The sequence below is a fragment of the Anastrepha ludens genome, chromosome X (assembly GCF_028408465.1).
Source record: "Anastrepha ludens isolate Willacy chromosome X, idAnaLude1.1, whole genome shotgun sequence".
Lineage (NCBI taxonomy): Eukaryota > Metazoa > Arthropoda > Insecta > Diptera > Tephritidae > Anastrepha > Anastrepha ludens.
In genome coordinates this window covers 29,493,441-29,514,262 of record NC_071503.1, presented here as the reverse complement: position 1 = coordinate 29,514,262, position 20,822 = coordinate 29,493,441, and the positions used below count along the sequence as shown (strand labels likewise).

The following is a 20,822-nucleotide window of genomic DNA, read 5'->3' as shown; positions in this document are numbered from 1 at the left end:
GACATTCAGTTTGTGCATTAGTTCAACACAACGTTGTATGGTGGACGGTTTGCGGATATTTTTATGTTGTTGCTTCGCTGAGTTGACTAGTCCAAGTAATATTTTATTTCTGCAGTGAAGAAGCTTGGGTAGGAGCATTATTGTGTTGCGGTTGACTCTGTGTGGTATATCCGGTAATCCTGCTTCTGCAAGAACAGCTTTTGTTGGTGATGTTGGAAACGCGCGGATACTCCTTCTAGCTGCCGCATGGTAAGGAGCATTTAGTAGTTTGATATTTTCTTTGGCACAGTGACCGTAAATACAAAGTCCAAAATCGATTTTGGATAACAGTAAGGCCTTTGTTACGTTAGCAAGTGTGTGTGGATGAACGTGGGAATGCTTAGAAGATAAAAACTTAATTATGTTAAGCCTTAAAAATAAGCTTATTCTAATGGCTTTACAATGTTCTTTATATGTAAGTTTTTTGTCGAATGTTAAGCCTAAAATCCTTAGTGTGTTAGAATGTGGGATTAGTACATTGGAAAAGGACAAACTGGGGAAGCAACATTTACGTTTTCTACATATATGAAAAGTAGCGCATTTATTTGCTGAGATGTTAGCGCCTGATATTTCTGACCATTTGCTTATACTGTTTAAAATGTTCAGGAAAATATAAGTGACTTCGTTAAGGTTTTTTAATTTGGAAAATATTAAAACATCATCAGCATATATAACATGTTCCACCTCGGCATTAGAGGCGATAATTGAACTAATTTCATTGAAAGCTATTGTGAACAATGTTACTGAGAGAGGTGAACCTTGTGGTATACCATTAAAGAGTCTATGAGCCTGTGATTTACAATTACTAACGCTGACTGAAAACTTGCGATTACTTAAAAAGGATTTAACGAATTTATATATTTTGTTTCCGATTTTCCAGCGCTTGAGTTGGTTAAGAATAACATGAATGCCGATTCTATCGAATGCTTTCTCGAAGTCTAAACTTAATACGGAAACGTGATTACCTGACGCTAATGCCGAGGATGCGAAATGTTCAAAGTATAAAAGCGACTCGGTCACTCCTATGCCTTTTTGGAAGCCAAATTGGTTGGAACTAAGAAGTCCCTTTGCTTTAGCGAACCACAGAATTCGGACGGAAATGATCTTCTCAAGGATTTTGGACATGCACGGGAGTAAGGAGATAGGTCTAAAGTTCGTAATGAGGGTAGAGGGTTTATTAGGTTTAGGGATAGGGACAATTAAAGCAGTTTTCCATTCTTGAGGAAAGATTCCAGCATTGAAAATATCATTGTAAAGATTCAGGAGTCGGATTTTGAGGATGCTGGGTAGGTTTTTTAGTATTTCATAGGATATTTTATCCAAGCCGGGTGACTTTCCTGTCATTTTTGAGATCGTGGAGTCGAATTCATGTTGAGAAATTTGGGATTCTATGAGCGAAGCTTCAATTGAAGGGTATGGGTTGGAGTAATTTTCAGGTAGGGTGAGATTTTTTTGCGAGTTGAAGGCGGAATGAAAATTGGAGTCGTGGGAGTAGGTCGACCAGGATTTAGCAAATTCTTCAGCGATATCTGGTGGAGCGTAGATTGGCCCTTGTTCATTATAAATAAATGGTATGTTAGAACGACGCGAGCTGCCTGTCAGCATTCTAATATCTGACCATATCTGTTTAGGGCTTGAAGAGGGATTTATATTTGCTGTGAGTTTTTCCAAGGAATGCCTTTTAGCTGATTTAAGCTCTTTTCTGAAAACAGCGTTCGCTTTTTTATAATTAGCGAGGTTGGTATCGTTCATGTGGTACTTGTATTTGGACCACAGTTTTTGCTTGCTATTTCTTAAGATGGTAAGTAGATTAGACCAGTATGGTAGTTTGGCGGAAAATTTTTTTGTATTTGTTTGTGGTATTGAGAGGTGGGCTGCCGAACGAATTATTGTTTTAATATTGGCAGCTTCTGCGTTGATGTTTTTTGAAACCGCTTTAGTGTTTGTTAGGGTTATGGATAAGGAATGAAATTTTTTCCAGTCAGCTTTTCCCGTTAAAAATTTTGATATCGGCTTGACTTCGTACCAATCAGGGATGGAAAAGGATGTTATAAGCGGGAAATGGTCGCTGTTGTGGAGTTCGCCCAATGTACGAGAAGAAAGGCTGGGAGCTATAGAACTGGATGCAAGAATGATATCAGGATGGGTGAAGGTTTGGTGTGTGGAAAAGTGTGTGGGTAGGCCATCGTTCAAGACAATGAGATTTTGGGTCAAAATTAAATCTTCAATAGTATTTCCTCTTCTATTGGAATGCTCGGAGCCCCACAATGGGCTCCAGGCATTGAAATCGCCTAGGACTATAATTGGGGTGGAAAATTTGGTAATTATATCAGTAAGCTCTTTGTAAGTAACATTTTGGCAGGGAGGAATATAAAAATTAATTAAAGTGATTTTTCTTCCTATATCAATCTCGATAGCTAGGCAGGATATATTAGATGAAATAGGAATTATTTTATGATTTAAGCATTTTTTTATAAAGAAAGCGATTCCTTGCTTACACAAGGTATTTTGAGGCAAATTGTGGAAATAGCTATTATATTTATTAGGTGCGTATGTTGTTTTATTGGATGGAATATGTGTTTCTTGCAGTGCGACAATCGCCGGGTTGAATTCATTAATTAGTATATTTAAATCTATGTAGTTATTAAGTAGTCCATTAATATTCCATTGTATTATTTGTATCATCTATTCTTCTTTTTGGGGTGGACTTTCTGTAATAACAGGTGGAAGAGGGTGGGTGGGAAGCTGGGAAAGTTGAGAAAGGAAGGAGAAAATAGTTGGATTTGTGTTGTAGTAATCGACTGAATTATTATGTACGCAGTCAACAGTGCTATCGATATTCGCGTTATATTCATTTGCGTTTATGTTTGCTGAGTTAGCATTGTTGGTAGTAGAAAATATTTGCTTGGTTTGTGGGTTACTATTGTTATTATTGCTGGTGGAGGGTAGAAGAGTGTAAACAGTGGGAGTAGGTGATGCCGGCTTGAATGATGTATTTATTGTATTTTTGTTACTTCCTTTTGTGGTATTATTTGTTTTGATGATATTTAAATTGTTGGGGTTTCTGGAGGTTTGTTCTGCTTGGTGATTAGTTGCATTTGTTGTGTTTATATTGTTTTGTGGATTACTGCAGGTATTTTTGGTTATATTAGAGAAAGAGGGTGAAGATTCATTAAGAGTGGGGGGTATTTGCATTTTATGTATTCTAATAGCCTCGCGCATGCTGCATTTCTTTTCAGTTTTTATTGTAATTATTTGCTTCATTTGAACGAATTTTGGGCATGATTTACTGGAGGCAGCATGATCGCCTGAGCAATTTGCGCAAAAAGTACGTGAGCATGGAGTTGGCGTGTGAGGTGGAAGTGCACATGAGTCGCATACTGGGGTTTTGTTACAACGTTTAGTTGTGTGCCCAAGGATTTGACAACTTTTACACCTCATCGGGTTCGGGAAGTAAGGTCTGACTTTGGTAGTGTACCATGAGACTTCCAGTTTTTCTGGGAGCTGATACAAGTCGAATGTGAGCAATACGACTCCACTAGCAACAGTTTGGCCATCATAACGTTTAAGGAATTTGTATGCTGAGACAACACCTTGATCACTTAAATTTTCCACTATTTCTGTTTCCGGAACATCATTTAGACAAGGCGCATAAATAGTGCCCTTAGAGTGATTAAGATTGTTGTGCATTTCGATTTTCACATCGCAAACTCCAATTAGTTTAGTTGTGGCGAGAAATTTTTTTGCAACTAGATCGTTTTTAACAAACAGAAGAAGGCTGCCGTCTCTGAGACTTGAAATTTCTATTTTCTCCGTTGAGATATTCTTTAAACCCTTGTGTACGGCAAAACATGAATATTTATTTAGTTGTTTATTTGTGTTTATTGCGCTAGCCACAAGGTATTTAGGGTTGTCCTTTTTAATTAAAGGGAGAGAAGGGAATATTTCTCTGGTGATTGTTTGCGCCTTTTTTCTCTTTGGTTTTGGGCTTGTTGATAACAGGGCGAACCTGTTATCTCCAAGAGGAGGTCCCTGGAGGGACATTTAATTTTTTTACCACCACAGAAAGCACTTATAATAAGATTTTCTTACCAAAAGAAAAGAAAAGTCGCTAGAAAAGAAAATACACTCACGAATATAACGCAAAAGAAAAAGACCGATACCACTGCTGAGCACAACCGTACGCTTTAAGTGTCGGATAGGACTTTTAGTTCTTATTAAATATTTGTTCGGATGATGTGGTAATTTTTTGTCAATTAGTTACGTGGAATAAAAATGTGAATTCGTCAAATAAATATGCATCGTCGGTTCTGGTTAGAATATATTTCCTGTTAGTTATGGCTGTTATTTTTGTGTCTCCTTCTGCTTGAATTGCAATTATGATGACCATGGCTAATAATATCAGGTAATTCATTGTCGTCTCCTGTAACTGTGTAAATTTTTACGTTGTCTTTGTGAATAACTTTTCCCACTACGTACTTTTTGTAACGACTGTGGCTTTTACTTCTGATGTTAGTCCTTAACATCAATATCTGGTCTCCTGAAAGTTCGGTGTCTAGTTCCCTGGTTTAGACGTTGTATTGTTTTCTCCGATGCGTCTTTTAATATTTTTACTATGTCTTCCTTGCTGTATGTTATTAGGTTAAAATGTATGTGTTGTTCAATTCCTTTATAGCTACAAATAGCTCCTCGGTTGCTGATGTTGAATTCTTTATTTTTAATATTCTTGTCAATTCTGACATGGAATTGTGCGTTCGTTCTACCTGACCGTTTGCCTTTGATCTATATATTGTTTGTTGATATTTTATTTTATACACATTTGTTTTAACATTGGTGTATTCAGACAACTTTCGTTATCTGTCATGAGTCGTTTACAGTTCGGAAAATTGTTGATAAGAATTTCTTCTACTTTTTTGTCCATTTCTGTTTTCGAGTCTGATTGTCTGATAGTTGTGTATTTTGAAAATTTATCTACTGCTACTAAATATGTGGCGGCCGCCGTAGACGAATGGGTTGGTGCGTGAACCATTGAGAATTCACAGAGAGAACGTTGGTTCGAATCTCGCTGAAACCAAAATTAATTAAGAAAAACATTTTTCTAATTGCGGTCGACCCTCGGCAGGCAATGGCAAACTTCCGAGTGTATTTCTGCCATGAAAAAGCTCCTCATAAAAATATCTGCTCTTCGGAGTCGGCTTGAAACTGTAGGTCCCTCCATTTGTGGAACAACAGCAAGACGCCCACCACAAATAGGAGGAGGAGCTCGGCCAAACACCCAAAAAGGGTGTATGCGCCAATTATATATGTATATATATACTAGATATGTTTTGTGTTCATTAAAATAAATATCTTAATGTATGTATTCCCCTGGTTGTGTTGGTACGTCTGATTCTTTTAATGGTTCGCGTATGGGATTCCGTTCGTATTTGCCGTAAAGACAAGCTGCGCACTTTTTGTTGTATGCCTTACATTGTTCTTTTATGTTCGGCTAATAGTATTGTTCTGATAGTTCTTTTACATTATATGTGTATCCCCTGTGTGCTCGCTCGTGTGTTTGCTTAACTAATTCTAACTGTCTATCTGGTTGTGCTATGTCTTCGAGTTTATTTGGTGAACGTGTTTTTTATAATTTGTCTGTATCTAAATAAATCCTCAGCTGTTGTATGTATTGCTGCGATTATTTTCGGCTGCAAAAACCTTTAATTCGGATATCAGATAATTTTCGACAGTAAAGGTTATGGTGTGACGTATACTACTTCAATTCTATTTGGATACCGTAGGTATTTAGCGGTTGGCGTACTGTCTTGTTTATGTCGTTGTATGAACTATTTATCAGATGAGTGTACAGTACCTTTAGAAGATGTGTTAATTATTTATCGTGACAAGGCGTCAGCTACAACATTCAGTACGCCAGGTTTATACACGACTTTTGCTCCGTAATCTTCGATAATATTTTTCCATCTCTTTAGTTTATGATTCGGATTCTCATCCGATATGGCGTAAATAAGCGATTGATGGTCGGTACATATGGTTAAGTCGGCTATGCTGTATATGTAATTTCGTAATTTTTGTAGAGAACATATAATAGCGAGTAACTCTTTCTCGTTGGTACTATAGTATTGTTCTGTTGTACTGAGTGTGTGTGATAAAAAATAAATGGGATTTTTTATTTTGACTCAATACAGCTCCAATGGCTATATTGGAAGCGTCTGTAGTGAGTTCAAAAGCTTTCTCGTAATTTGGCTAGTATAATTCCACCTGCTCCTTCAAGCAGTTTTTCAGTTTATTTATGGCTTCTATGGCGGTTTGGGCTAAACTAATTTTTGTGTTCTTACTTTTGTTTTTTTCGATATGGGAATTATCTCTTTTAAGATGTAAAGTTAAGGGTTCAGCTAGAGCTGCATTGTTTTTTACAAATTTTCTATAGTATCCAGTAAGTTCTAAGAATCCTCTAAGGTCTTTGAGGGTTTCTGGTATTGGGTAATTTTCTATCGTTTTTATTTTATTCGGATCAGTTGAAATTCTATTGTGCTTTACAATATGACCTAAGTATTCTACCTCTATAAGGTCGTTGATCAGCATAGGTATAGTCCAATCTATTCCTGATTGCATCAAAATTAAATATTGTGATATTGTTGGTCAACACGTCAGCTGCTGCACTTTCTATTTTAATTTTTATAATTGATACAGCTTTGACGTATCTGTTAGAATTAGTATGATTACTAATTCCATCCATAAGTCTAGAGACATCTTCCCTCCATACGCGGTATATGAAAATGTTGCCGTCAAATACCGGTAGTGCTTTAAAAGCGTCCAGGTTGATATTGGTTGGATTGGTATAAGTTATGTTGAATGGTACCAATCGTTCTGCTGCTTGTGGAATCATTGGTGGGTTAACTTGGATCTGATCTATCCGGGCTCTTAATGTTGAATTTTCTGCTTGGATACTCTGAAGCATTACTTGCAAATTGTATTTCCTCTTCTATTGGAATGCTCGGAGCCCCACAATGGGCTCCAGGCATTGAAATCGCCTAGGACTATAATTGGGGTGGAAAAATTGTTAATTATATCGGTAAGCTCTTTGTAAGTAAAATTTTGGCTAGGAGGAGTATAACCATTAATTAAAGTGATTTTTCTTCCAATATCAATCTCAATAGCAAGGCAGTATATATTAGATGAAATAGGAATTATTTTATGATTTAAGGATTTTTTATAAAGAAAGCGAGACCTTGCTTACACAAGGTATTTTGATGCAAATTGTGGAAATAGCTATTCTATTTATTAGGTGGAATATGTGATTCTTGCAGTGCGACAATTGCCGGGTTGAATTCATTGATTAGTATATTTAAATCTATGTAGTTATTAAGTAGTCCATTGTATTATTTATATCATCTATTCTTCTTTTTGGGGTGGGCTTTCTGTAATAACAGGTGGAAAAGGGTGGGTGGGAAGCTGGGTAAGTTGAGAAAGGAAGGAGAAAATAGTGGGGTTTGTGGTGTAGTAATCGACTGAATTATTATGTGCGTAGTAAACAGTGCCATCGATATTCGCGTTATATTCATTTGTGTTTATGTTTGCTGTGTTAGCATTGTTGGTATTAGAAAATACGAGTATTTGCTTGGTTTGTGGGTTACTATTGTTATTATTGCTGGTGGAGGGTGGAAGAGTGTCAACAGTGGAAGTAGGTGATGCTGGCTTGAATGATGTATTTGTTGTATTTTTTTACTTCCTTTTGTGGTATTATTTGTTTTGATGATGTTTAAATTGTTGGGGTTTCTGGAGGTTTGTTCTGCTTGGTGATTAGTTATATTTGTTGTGTTTATATTGTTTTGTGGTTTACTGCAGGTATTTCTGGTTACATTAGAGAAAGGGGGTGAAGATTTATTAAGAGTGGGGGGTATTTGCATTTTATGTATTCTAATAGCCTCGCGCATGCTGCATTTCTTTTCAGTTTTTATTGTAATTATTTGCTTCATTTGAATGAATTTTGGGCATGATTTAGTGGAGGCAGCATGATCGCCTAAGCAATTTGCGCAAAAAGTACGTGAGCATGGAGTTGGCGTGTGAGGTGGAAGTGCACATGAGACGCATACTGGCGTTTTGTTGCAACGTGTAGTTGGGTGTCTAAGGATTTGACTACTGTTACACCTCATCGGGTTCGGGAAGTAAAGTCTGACTTTGCTAGTGTACCATGAGACTTCTGGTTTTTCTTGGAGCTGATACAAGTGGAATGTGAGCAACACGACTCCACTAGCAACAGTTTGGCCATAATAACGTTTAGGAATTTGTATGCTGAGACAACACCTTGATCACTAAAATTCTCCACTATTTCTGTTTCCGGAACATCATTTAGACAAGGCGCATAAATAGTTCCCTTAGAGTGATTAAGATTGTTGTGCATTTCGATTTTCTCATCGCAAACTCCAATTAGTTTAGTTGTGGCGAGCAATTTTCTCATGCGGCTTCGCATCCTCGCGATCTAAAATTGAAAAAAATTGAGATAGTTTTCTCCCAGCAAATAAATACAACAGCATTTTGCTAGCCTCTTGTCCAAGGCGTTATACAAAACTCTAAATTCGTGTATAAATCGTTATTTTTAAAATACATTTTTTATTTCGGATGAAAGAGACAAATTTTGCTATGGATTTGTCAATATCGAAATTTCCAAGATGGGTTTGGGAAAACCGATATTACCAATAACGGTAGCGGTTGAATCGCAGAAAATGAGCTTCGGCTATCAGCACTTGCTAAGTTCTCCAACGTTATTAATCGAGTTGAGAGCTAAATTCAATTTTCCCATGTCAAATCTTAATTTAGATAATGAAATATTTATTTATGATGAAGAGTTGGAAAATATCAAAATATCCTTGGCCATGTCGTGTGAAGATTAATAAATATTATTCTTATGGAAATAAAACTGTTTAAACGGACAAATTTGCCAGTCCCTTAGATGTCCGCTTAAGAAAAAGTAGACTTTATGTACATACATACATACAAGTTAGTTCGCGCACCGCCAACTCAAACCAGTGTATTCGAAACTGAAATTGCTTTATTGATTTTTGATTCTTACTTTTATACAATAATTTCGCTTATTTGCTATTACATTTTTATTTACACAGCACATTATTGTTTTATAAAAATGCTTAATATTACTTTTGTTGTTGTTTTATTGGGTGTGCTTATAAAAATGCTTAATTGTAGAAAGTGCGATGTGCTAATAAAGGTACTTAATATTAAGTTGTTGTTGTATTGTGTGTGTAGAATGTGTGGTGTGCTAACTCCCCCTTTCTTAAGTGTTAACGTCTCGTTGGCGAAATTCTAGTATTTTATCGCAATTGGCGATTGGTCTCTAATTGGTGGTATATAGAATGATGTATTTTTATGTTGTATGTGTTTAAGATAGAAATATACTGTTGAGGTTAGAAATACTGCGAGAAGAATCGCTGCAAAGCTTGAGCTAATTGAAATTATGTTTTTTCGCGATACGTGGTCTATTCTTTTGAGGTTGGTCTAATGAAGCTGATGTAAATATTCTAAATCAAGTTTGATTTGGTTTTCTGTCAGATTGGTTTTGAGTATAGGAGGTAAAATTTGGTTGGAGTTAGTTTGCCAGTTTGAATAGCTAACATTATTAAGGGTTATAGTTTCATTAAGAAAGTTTACAATGTAATTGCCATTTAAAAATATAGATGTGGTACTGTATGTCATATTTCCTATAAAGTTCGAAAGGAAAATTGTTCCTTATGTAATTAATTCAATTGTAGCTTTATTCTCATTGTGGTGTCGTCTATTTCTAAGCATTTCTCTTTTATGCCATATCTCTCATGTTGTGAAACAAAGAGGTTGGTGAATTCTAGATGAATTTTCTTATTGTTTTTTGACGGATGAGCGAATAATTATATTGTTATATGGGATGTCCTCTGTTTTAGGTAGTGAGATCACATATAGGAGAAGTGAGTCTTTAGCAATCATTGCTGGTTTTGCATATTTGAGAACTTGAAGTTCGTTTTTGAGAGGCAGTGTTTCTGTTTGGGAAAGGATGTTTGCAATATCTCCTTTATTCAAAATTTGTGAGTGGATAATTCCTTTTTTTGCTAATTGAGTTGCCATAACAAGTTTTGAAATTTCATCCTTAATAATTCCTAATTTATTAAATAAGGTTTGTTCAAATAGTCCAGTATTTCCTCTGTCCATTTCGTCTAAAATTTTATTGTACCCGTCTAATATTTTATTAGTTGTCTTGGTTAAATATTGGTTAATTTTATATTGGTCGTTGTTAGTTTCTGTAAGGTCATTGGTTTTTGACGTAATATAGTCCCAGTCAGTAGCGTCAGGATTTCCTACCAGCCATTTCCAAGCTGATCCAATCCAATTAATTGATCTTTTCTGTATAGTCGAGTTTTTCGTCCGTAATTGACCTAGTAAATTGTCTATTTCCGATAGTTGATGTCTTAATTGTGAAGGTAAAATACCTGTTTTACTAAGTTCATAATTTATGATTGGCCTAACGTTATCTATAATGCGTTCGTATTCATTTAAGTCAATACTGCGTATAATTGTATACGTCCCTTTGCTAATCTTTCCAATTCCTTGTTTTATGGTTATCAAGGGGCTGTTGTATTCGTAAGTGTCCACAGATGCCTTTGTCAAATATGGTAGAAGTCTATAAGAAAAAAATATACGGGTCAGTCATTTCTTAAGTGAGATTTATGTATCTTCCTATTGTTAGTCGTTGTAATTGTAACCGTATTGTCTTTTGCTACAGTCTCTTTTCTAAAAATTGGTTTGTTCTTTCCTTTAATTTGCTTATCTTTTTTTAGGACAATATCTCCAGGTTTATAACTTTTTGGTTTCGACTTTTTCCTATTGTGCCAATTTAACATGTTTTTTTGATTTCTGGCTATTTCATTTCGCAAATCATTATTGACAATTTCCTTAAAATTAGTTTTAGTCTTGATAGTTTGTTCTCTGAGAAAAAAATGTCTGCGGATTTTTTCTTTATAACGGAATGAATTGAGTTATTGTATTTATCAACCGCAATATTAATAATTTCCTTAATTGAAAAATCAGGATATTCTGATTGAAGACACCTAGTTATTTCAATCACAGTTGAATGGACGCGTTCTATTGCGCCATTAACTTCACCCTTTTGAGGTGGTGCTAAATAAATTTCGATACCTAGTCCTTCTAAGTAGTTAAGGGTTATTCGGCTAATAAAACTACCTTCATTGTCCATCACTAATAACTTTGGAACAGTAAAATAGTGAAGGAGTTTAATTAATTTATCCCTAATTTGTAGAACTGATTTATTTTTAATGTGAAAAAATTTGGCAAATTTCGAAAATTTGTCAATGCAAGTTATAAACTTCTCGCCAGCCATATCTAATGGGTGTTGGTTGTAGTTCAGGTTTTGTGGATGTCGATCATATTTGTTTGAATTACAAATTTCGCATGATTCAGTGTATTTTTTAATGAGTTTTGTCATTTGGGGGAAGTAATATTTCTCAAGGATTTCATCCTTGTTTTCCCTGCAATTCCTGTGAGCCCTTTTATGTTCTTGTTGTATGATTTTAAATTTAATGTCATCATCGGGGATATCAGTAACGATTCTTTGCATGATTCTACATTAAAATTTTGAGAAATTTTCTTGATAGATTTGTTGTAGTAATGAGATGCATATCTCTGGAATTTTTATTCCATTTATTATGTTTGTGTTGAGAACATTCTTTAAGACTTCAGTTAAAATTGCTTTATTGTAGCTTTCACGTTTAATGTTATGCCTACTTGGGGTGTGGTTCCTCATGAGTTATTTCGTCTTTGCCTTCTGACAAGATGATTTGGTTCTTAAAAACGTTTAGGGGCGCTTCACAATGAGGAATATACGTTGTGCTTTCTTCTTCCGCGCTGTGTTGGGTATTTCCACTTGACGATGATAATGTATTTATTTCCGTAGGTAACCGTGACAAAGCATCAGCAACGACGTTGGTCTTCCCTGGTTTATAAACAAGTTTATAATTATTTTTTTCTATCCTCGCCTTCCATCTTTTGAGTTTGGCATTATTATTTCTGTTACTTAGCGCGAACGTTAGTGGCTGATGGTCAGAAAGGATTTTGATTTCTTTCGCACCGCATAAGTACGTCCTTAGTTTATCAAGTGACCATACTATTGCTAACATTTCTTTATCAATTGTAGAATAGTTTTCTTCCGTCTTACTGAGGGATCGAGAATTGTAAGTAATGGGTCTATCTTTCCCAATTTCTCCTTGGGACAGAACGGCACCAATAGCGGTATTGGAGGCGTCCGTTGTTAGGATAAAAGATTTGGTGAAATCTGGGAATGCTAGTATTTCTGAAGACATAAGTAACTCTTTCAGGTCTTTAAATGCTTTAAGGCTATCGCCGGATAACGATATACGTATTTTTTTAGATTGTTTTGCTTTGATTTGGGCATTTTCGCCTCTAGTCAGGTTTGTAAGTGGCTTTGCAATTTTTGCAAAGTCTTTAATACATCTTCTATAGTAAGAAGTTAAACCGATAAATCCCTTAAGTTCCTTTAAGTTTGTGGGTGAAGAGATTCCCTTTATGGCAGAAACTTTTTCTGGGTCTGGTAGAATGCCGTTTTGAGTGACAATGTGATCCAAGAACTCTACCGTTGTCTTGAAAAATTTGGATTTTTCCAGGTTTACTTTTAAATTTGCTTTGTCTAGGAGTGAAAATACGTCTTCTATATTTTTTAAATGTTCTTATTCGTTTTTGCCTACTATTATGATGTCATCGATATAGACAAAGCAGGACTTCCCTATTAAAGGTTTGAGAACGTCGTTAATCATTCTCTGAAAAATGGAAGGGGCATTTTTTAGGCCGAACGGCATTCTGGTAAATTCATATTGCCGTTGGACGTCGAGAAAGCTGTTTTCTCGATGTCCCTTTCCTTCATCCTGATTTGATGGAATCCGGATGTGAGGTCTAGTGTAGTGAAATATTTACATTGACCTAAACTAGCCAAAGTATTATTTATATCGGGTATCGGGTAGGAGTCCGATACAGTTACTGCGTTTAAAAGTTTAAAGTCTACTACTACTCTGTATTTTTTTTGCCCGAAGGTCCTGATTTCTTTGGGACGACCCACAATGGGGAATTGTATGGACTTTTTGATGGCCTAATGATACCGTTGCCTAATAGTTTCGCTATTTGCTTTTATACTTCACTGCGAAGGTTTGCGGGATATGGGTGTATATTAGAGGTGTCCTTATTTTTAAAAGTCAATTTTTTATTCTTCGCCGGGCTGATTTTCTTTCCTTTATGTCCAATATTATTGAATTAAAAATTGGTGAACGATTCGTTAATATTTATTGGACCCGGGAACGATTTAAAATACTTTAAAATGAAAAAACACCAATTTTTATATACTATTTAATTATATAACAAAAGTTTATTTTTAATACTTACATAATTTGCATTTTTATGCGTACTCTACAATATTTACTGTATACACTTTCTCATAAATTTTTGTAGCATAATGTAATTACGAATCAATAGAATATAAGGTAGATAATTAAGATATGGTAATGTTATACGTATGGGTTTCCTAAAATTATGTATTTAATTCTGTCAGATCAGTTTTTTTATATGAAGGGTATTTTTTTCGATATGCTTCAACAACCTGAAGCGTCAACTGCTTTTCCTCTTCATCATTGGTTAAAATTCTATTATATTCCTGAATGAATTTTACGCCTCTCTCGGCAGTATCATTTACAACAAATAAGTCCTTACAGAATGTCCAACCTTCTTCAAATTCAAATGACGTTTCCCAAATTGAAGGCTCAAGATCTATAAATTCCGAAGACAAACCAAACCGACTGAAAAAATACTTAGTATTCTCAGAAACAAAATCGTGTAAAGAGTAATTTTGAAAGTCTAATAAATTCGAATAGTTTCGACCATTTCCTAATTTTACATTTGGTTTTTTGAATTTAAGTTTTTCAACCATTTTACGTTTTTCTTCTAATGAAATTTTTAAATCAAAAAAGGCTAGAGCTACTGTTTCTTCAGCTATATACCATAAATGATTGCTCATTTTCTTAAGAAGTATTGCTGAGATTTCTGAGTCTGTTTTTGAATAATTTATAGCGTCGTGAATAAAAGTAAGATCTTGAAGTGGTGCATCTATAGCATTAGTACATCCGAACCAGGCTTTGATATAAAGTTTCACTAAAAAAATGCAAATATCGCGTAAACCATTTGTTTCCTTTTTTGTAAGTGAGAATTGATTGCGAAACAAAAATATTTTTAAAGAATACACCGCCTTTGACATCCAGCGTGCATGGCTAGTTGCGCCAGGTGTGTGAAAGTTATATTGCTCTGCCCCAAGAAAGATTAAAGCTAACTGAAGTAACTCTTTATAGTCTTCTCGATTTTGAGATTTTTCCAACTGATCGTAACAGAACTGTTTACAATTATCACGTTCAGCTATATTTACTTGTTCTAAAACAATTTTATCTTCGATGCCACTTTTAAATGATTCTTTATTTAAATTAGACCATGATTTCTTGAATCTTTCAAAAATAGGAACTTCTGGTGTAGAGGTTGAAGATAATTTTAATTCGAAGACGCAGCGTAATAAAATTTCATAAATATGGTGACGGCAAGGTAGATTGATTAGATTACGTCCAATTTTTTTTTCTAAAAGAGCTACAGCTCCACTGGGGATGCCAGTATTGGTGGCTGTTGTATCATATGATAGGTCATTCACTTGATTAACAATATTCCATGTGACTAATCTGTCATAAACTACATCAGCAATATTTTTACCAGTAGCAGATACTAGTTTCGGTGCACCAAGAAACTTCGATGTGCCGTTGTAACTTACCAAAACTGCAATTCGTTCAACTTTTGTGGATCCAATCAAATCTTGCATTAACTTCCCATCAAAATGAGCTACCAAAGTACCATTTTTACTCACCTATAAATGATAAGAAGATTATTATAGAGTTTAAAATTGATTATTAATGATATTAGATTTTAAAGTAAAACAAACGTACATTGTCCTCAAAACCTGCCAAAATTTCTTCAGATTCTTTCAAACGATTTTCTTGACGCAAACGATGAATACTTGAACGATTTATGACAAGTTCCTCTACACAATGTCCTAATGCTTCAGCAGCTGCTATTAGAATGTGTACTGCCATACCATCAGAGACTTTCGCATTGTCCAGCGCTGATACTAACCGAGCAGTTATGAAATTTTTGCGACCTCGTTTTCGTTTTGATGTAGGATTTGAGATTTTGTCTTCTTCGTTGATGATGGACTGATCAATTGTTTTATCACTAACATTGTCTTCATCACTCCACTTTATGAAATATGAAAAAATTAAACATTGAAAACTGGAATTTAATAAATAAGGTACTCAACTTACCTGTTTGTCTCGAACTTTCTTCTTCGTACTTCCTTTTTCGTGCAGCTTCCTTCTCTTGTCTCTCCTGAACTCTCTTCTCTTTTTCATATAATGCCATATCGACACCAGTCATGCAACCAGGACGTCCTTTTAGTCTTTGCATTTCTAGAAACTCTTTATCTTCTACAATTTTAATTTCTTCTAATGCATTCGCAGTGGCAATGTCAAATAAATTGTCTAGATTTTCTAGAAATGTTTCGGCAAGTTGTTTTTGCGCATTTGATCTTTTATCAGGTAATGTTTTTTGGATATTTTTCCACTTATCATATAATTTTATTAATTTATCCTGACATTTGTGATCTTCTCGTATCGGTATACGAGCTTGATGCCAAAATATTTTAACTGCATCGATTGTCAATTTCGCACTTTGCTTTGCTGTAAGATCTACAAAGCGCATGTTATAAAATAAAACTTGCAAAACCTGTCGATTTGACGGAAGTTTTGCGCCATTGATTTGGTGTGAAACATTCCCTATTAAATCGATTTTTTTTTAAATTTTCAATGGCTTTACGTGTTATAAGCCTTGAAGTACTTGGTGCTTCTTCCGTAGTCAATTTTGCTATTTTGGACATCATAATTTTTGCTTCTTGAATCTAATGACTATGTTCAAAAATTCTAGTCCATTCAATGCAGAAAAACTATTTGAATAATAAATTAAAATTTTTCACTTCACTTCAGTTCACTTTTACAAAGCTGTCTAAGAGAAGTCTTCTACTGCTTCTTTAAAACAAAGCTTCCTCGGGAGGAAACATTTTGGAAAAAATACTTTTAGTTCATCCAATAGACTGACTTAAAAGTTATTCAATATCAAATATATCTATGAAAATTTTGTAACTAGGTGAATTTTTAAACAAAATAACTGTAGAAATATTTAAAAAAATACCAGTCTAACGGTTAGACGCGATAGAAGTGAAACCTTTCGTAAAACAAACTGAGAGAGAATAAGACGAAAGCAGCATTAGGAGCGGGATAATTATAGGTTCATTATAATATTGCTATAAAGTTCATATTTTATTTTCTTCATTTTATTATTATTCATCCTCAATGTTTTCAATTTCAACAAATGATACATACGAGTGGCTTATGATAGATAAAATATGATACAAATGCTCTGGTTTCGATGTTGTCAAAAAAAATACCCAAACGGACCGAAGAAACAGACTTACAAATTTCTTCCATTTTCGTCTACTTGTATTCATATAAAAATTTATGTCTCTTCCCACCAAAGCTAAATGTATCAGTATATTTCTTCTTGTATTTATTAAAGTCCGAAATCCCGGCGGTACTGCAATACCGGGCCAACCCGTGGCAGAGGTGGAGCAAGCCCTTAAAACACTCCGCCCATTTCCAAAAATCAGTTTAACATTTGTTGTCCTCCGACGGAGGATCTATCAGATGTTAAGCTGATAAGAACAGATACCACACTACCTAGTCAATAGATTTTCTAATAAACCTTTTGAGAATTACACGCTCACAAAAATTATTTATATCAACATATAATATAACGCTTCGTAACTAAATAACTTTTAGGCCAGCGCCGACAGCATGGCGCGGTAGCCGAGAGACTAGCAATGTGAGCTTCGGATCCAAAATCCTTGGTTCGAATCACAAGAAAAAATAAAAGTTATTTAGTTCGTCGCTACGTTTATATCAACATATAATATAACGCTTCGTAGCCAAGAGGGTCGCTTTTTCGTTTCACTTTTTCTCAAATCACTCCCAACGATTCTAAAGAAGTTTTCACTTCAAAAATTAATTAAAAAAAAATTCTTTTCCTTTGTCAAAAATTAGTCAAGACCAGTGTTTTACCGTCCTTATTGTTAGGATTTACGAAAAATTATATTGCTAAATAAATCTACCTAATATTTACGATTATTTTTATGAGTCCAATAATGTGAATTATATGAATATTAATAATTCAAATAAATATTCTACAAAAAAAAGACAGTAAATCATATTTTTCTTATTTTAGCCATATTGCCAACTTGAAGATCTTTCCGGGTCCATTTAATATCATCCTATCGGTCCCAAATTTCACGAGCCATAGTTTTAGACCAAAAGGAAAGAATTTTCACCCGTCGCTCAATAAAATATCCACTTTTAATTTGACCCATGCTACTAAGGACATCTCTAGTGTATATATTGGTTCCTCCGTTGTCGTTCTTATTTCCGCTCGAACAGTCGTATCGATTGTTCCGCTGTCCGAAACCGGTCCGAAGAGTTCGGAATATTTTTGTATCAAATTTGCAACACCACGATTGTGCGAATTTATTTGTATGCTAATTACTTGTTTTGAAATTTTTTGATTCATTTGTAGGGTAACGTCACCTAGCTGCAAGGTATCGTTTCCTCTATCTATTATTGCCTTGAGTTCTTTAAGAATCTCGTCACCGATGATGCCATCGAATGACTTTAAATTAGGTAGGAGAAAAAAATTCAATTGGGTTTTGATTCCTATGCTTTTGAAAAATGGTCCTCGAATTTTGTGGGAAATTTCTATTGGTCCTGCAGCCGACCATACCTTAAAAGGGTTTAATATTTTTTTGCAATTTTCTGCAGTTTTATCTGATATGAAGTTTTTATTTGTTCCAGTATCAATTAAAAACTTAAGGGTTTTTGCATCCTTAGTCCGTAGTTCTATGTATGGAACGCTAGAGGGGCTTCCGTCATAAAATTTACTTCTTCCCAATCCTCTTCGTTAACATCCTCCGCGATTCCGTCCTCCGGTTAAACGTTGTTTATCTTCTGATGTTTCCTCGGTATATTGGAGGAGTTTTTAAAAGGTCTCCTCACTGGATTATTATCTAGTGTGTTGATGTAGTTAACTCTGCGAGAATACAGTGATGGGTTAACGTCCATCGGTACTGGAAGCTTGGGTTGCCAAGGCCTTGGAGGTGGTATCTGTGGCTGGGGTTGATTCATTGGTTGGTTGCCTGAATTATATATTCGGTTCTCCTCTGGAGCTTTCAGTTGTGTTGGTTGAAACCTTTGTTGTGGTTTCTGTTTGTTAAAGTATCCTTGGTTTACAGGGATTGAACTACTTGTTTTCCTGTAGAAATACTATAGTTCCGGAGATTTAAATTTTGTATCTCCAAACAGGACGCAAATGCCTCAGGTAACGTTTGGGGTTTTTGGATAATTAGCATATAGGAAATATTGCTGCGTAATCCTCTAATGAAGACATCGAGTGCCCTGTTTCGGTAGCATTTATCAAAGCGTCTATAGTTTCTTGAGAGTGAGTTTGGGCTTTGATTTTATTAATTATTAGAGAAAGTTGATAATTGACTCGAGCATAAAACTGATCTATGCTCCAGTTTTTCTGATGTAAGGTTGTCAACTCATGTTCTAAGGTTGTTAGGTCGCGTTTATCCGCGTAATGTAATGAAAGACATGCCTTCATCCTTTCCCAACTATCATTAAAAATAGTATATGAAATTAATGCTGTGTCAGCCGGTCCTCTCACTTTATGCCTGATGTGCTGTAGGATAGCACGATATAGAGGTTTTTCCCTGACAATTGCGTAATCCTGTAGGATAGACTCTACACTATGAACCCAAGAGATATGCTGCACGGGATTCCCGTCGAAAACCTGCAAATCTCTAGCACAGTCTGGAAGTTTCCTCATTTCTTCTAGATCTTTTTCTGTTGTTGGAGGAAGGGAAGACGAACTACCACTTGTCCAGGGGCTAACCCTATTTTCTGACTGGTTAATCCTATTGTTCATGACCTTTATTTGTTCTATCTGTACGTTTACCGCACCAGTCAGTTGATAGCTTCTTGAATTTGCTCCATCATGAAGGAATTGCCTTACACTGAACAGGTTTTTAGTTATGATAGTGAATATGGTTGAATATAGTGTACTTTAAAGATTTGCAGTGTTGTTTTTATATAATAGCTACCTTTAATTTCATGAATTTGTTTTCAAAGGTATTCTTAAATTATAAATTATAGCTTTTCTTTAATAAATTAATAGATTCCTTTTTTATTGTTTTCTCACATATTTTAGAATTCTAGCTTTATTCTTTATCTATATATATAAAAATGAAATGATGTTCGTTTGTACGCATTTTTTTGGGCCGATACGAGGCCAATTTTATTCGTTCTTTCTTTTTTCATATTATAGGGATCCACTAGGGGAAGGTTTTTAGCAAAAAAAAATTTCTTTTAAATATTTTCTTCATATAAAAAAAAGAAAAAATCAAAATATTGTACAAAAAAAAACTTGCTCGATTCTTAGATTAAAGTAAGTTTCGAATCGACATTCATTTTATGTGTACAACTTTTTTTGAATTTTTCGTTATTGTATACAGAAATTTCAAATGATTCGAATGGAAATTTTTTTTTTTTTTTTTATTTCTTCCATAAAATATTACACCTGTCGTTAGACAATAAGTAATTTGATTTACAAAAAGATGGAATGAGAGTGATATTGAAGGGCCAATGCCCCCAAGCTCATTTAGAAGAAATATATACATATTATTTAAAAACAAGTGGTTAACAAACAATGACATATACGATTAGTTGACAATTGATTACAAGGATTTTGCAAGATCTGTTGGTGTTTGACGATTAAGCCGACTTTGGGTAGATTTTTCTTTATTTGGTAGTCTTCTCATCATAGGATTTGTATGCGTTAATAGTCTATTTATGTGTCTTCTGCTAGCGCTTTGTATTGTTTCATCAATAGTATCGATGTCAAGGTCGCGATGAATATCTGCGTTAGGTATGTACCAAGGTGCATTAGTTAAGGTCCTAAGTATTTATGAAAATAATGTTTCAATTCAATTGAGCAATGCTTTCTTTGACCAATTCTATATGGAAATGAATGCGTTTGCAAACGATGTTTTCGGCTATGAACAAATGTTGGAATCGAATGAAAAAGGAAAGAAACGCGAAATGATAAAAAAAATTCTTAGAAAATTTAAAATGAATGGTGCTTCATTGGAAAAATTCAAAGGTAATAAGAACATACACAAGATAAAGTTAGAATTCGAATTTTTAGATTTATTTTGTTTATTTCTCATTTTTTCAGAAGTACACCACACAACAACTCTTTCCAACTCTGATTTTGAAATCCTGTTGGAATTGGTGATCGATAATTTTGTCACTATAATGGTCAATGGAAATTTGCGTGTATCAGACCCTGCATATTATTTACCATATCAACTTTTTATGGAACATATGGGCCAAATGAACACAAAAAAATAATTTAGTTTTGTTTTGATTTTTTGCAACATTTTGGTTTTCAGTTAATACAATAAAAACAATACTGTTTTTTCGTGAACACAAAATTCTAAATTTATTACGTTGTTTGTTTAGAATTTTTTT

At 34.7% G+C, this 20,822-nt stretch overlaps 1 non-coding gene across 1 annotated transcript; it reads right to left on the bottom strand.

The window, feature by feature from the left end:
* Positions 1–16,752: 16,752 nt before the first annotated feature.
* On the bottom strand, positions 16,753–16,946 carry LOC128870514 (U2 spliceosomal RNA). Its single transcript, XR_008455396.1, has one exon. It is a non-coding gene; the product is annotated as a U2 spliceosomal RNA (small nuclear RNA).
* Between the last annotated feature and the right edge of the window lie 3,876 nt (positions 16,947–20,822).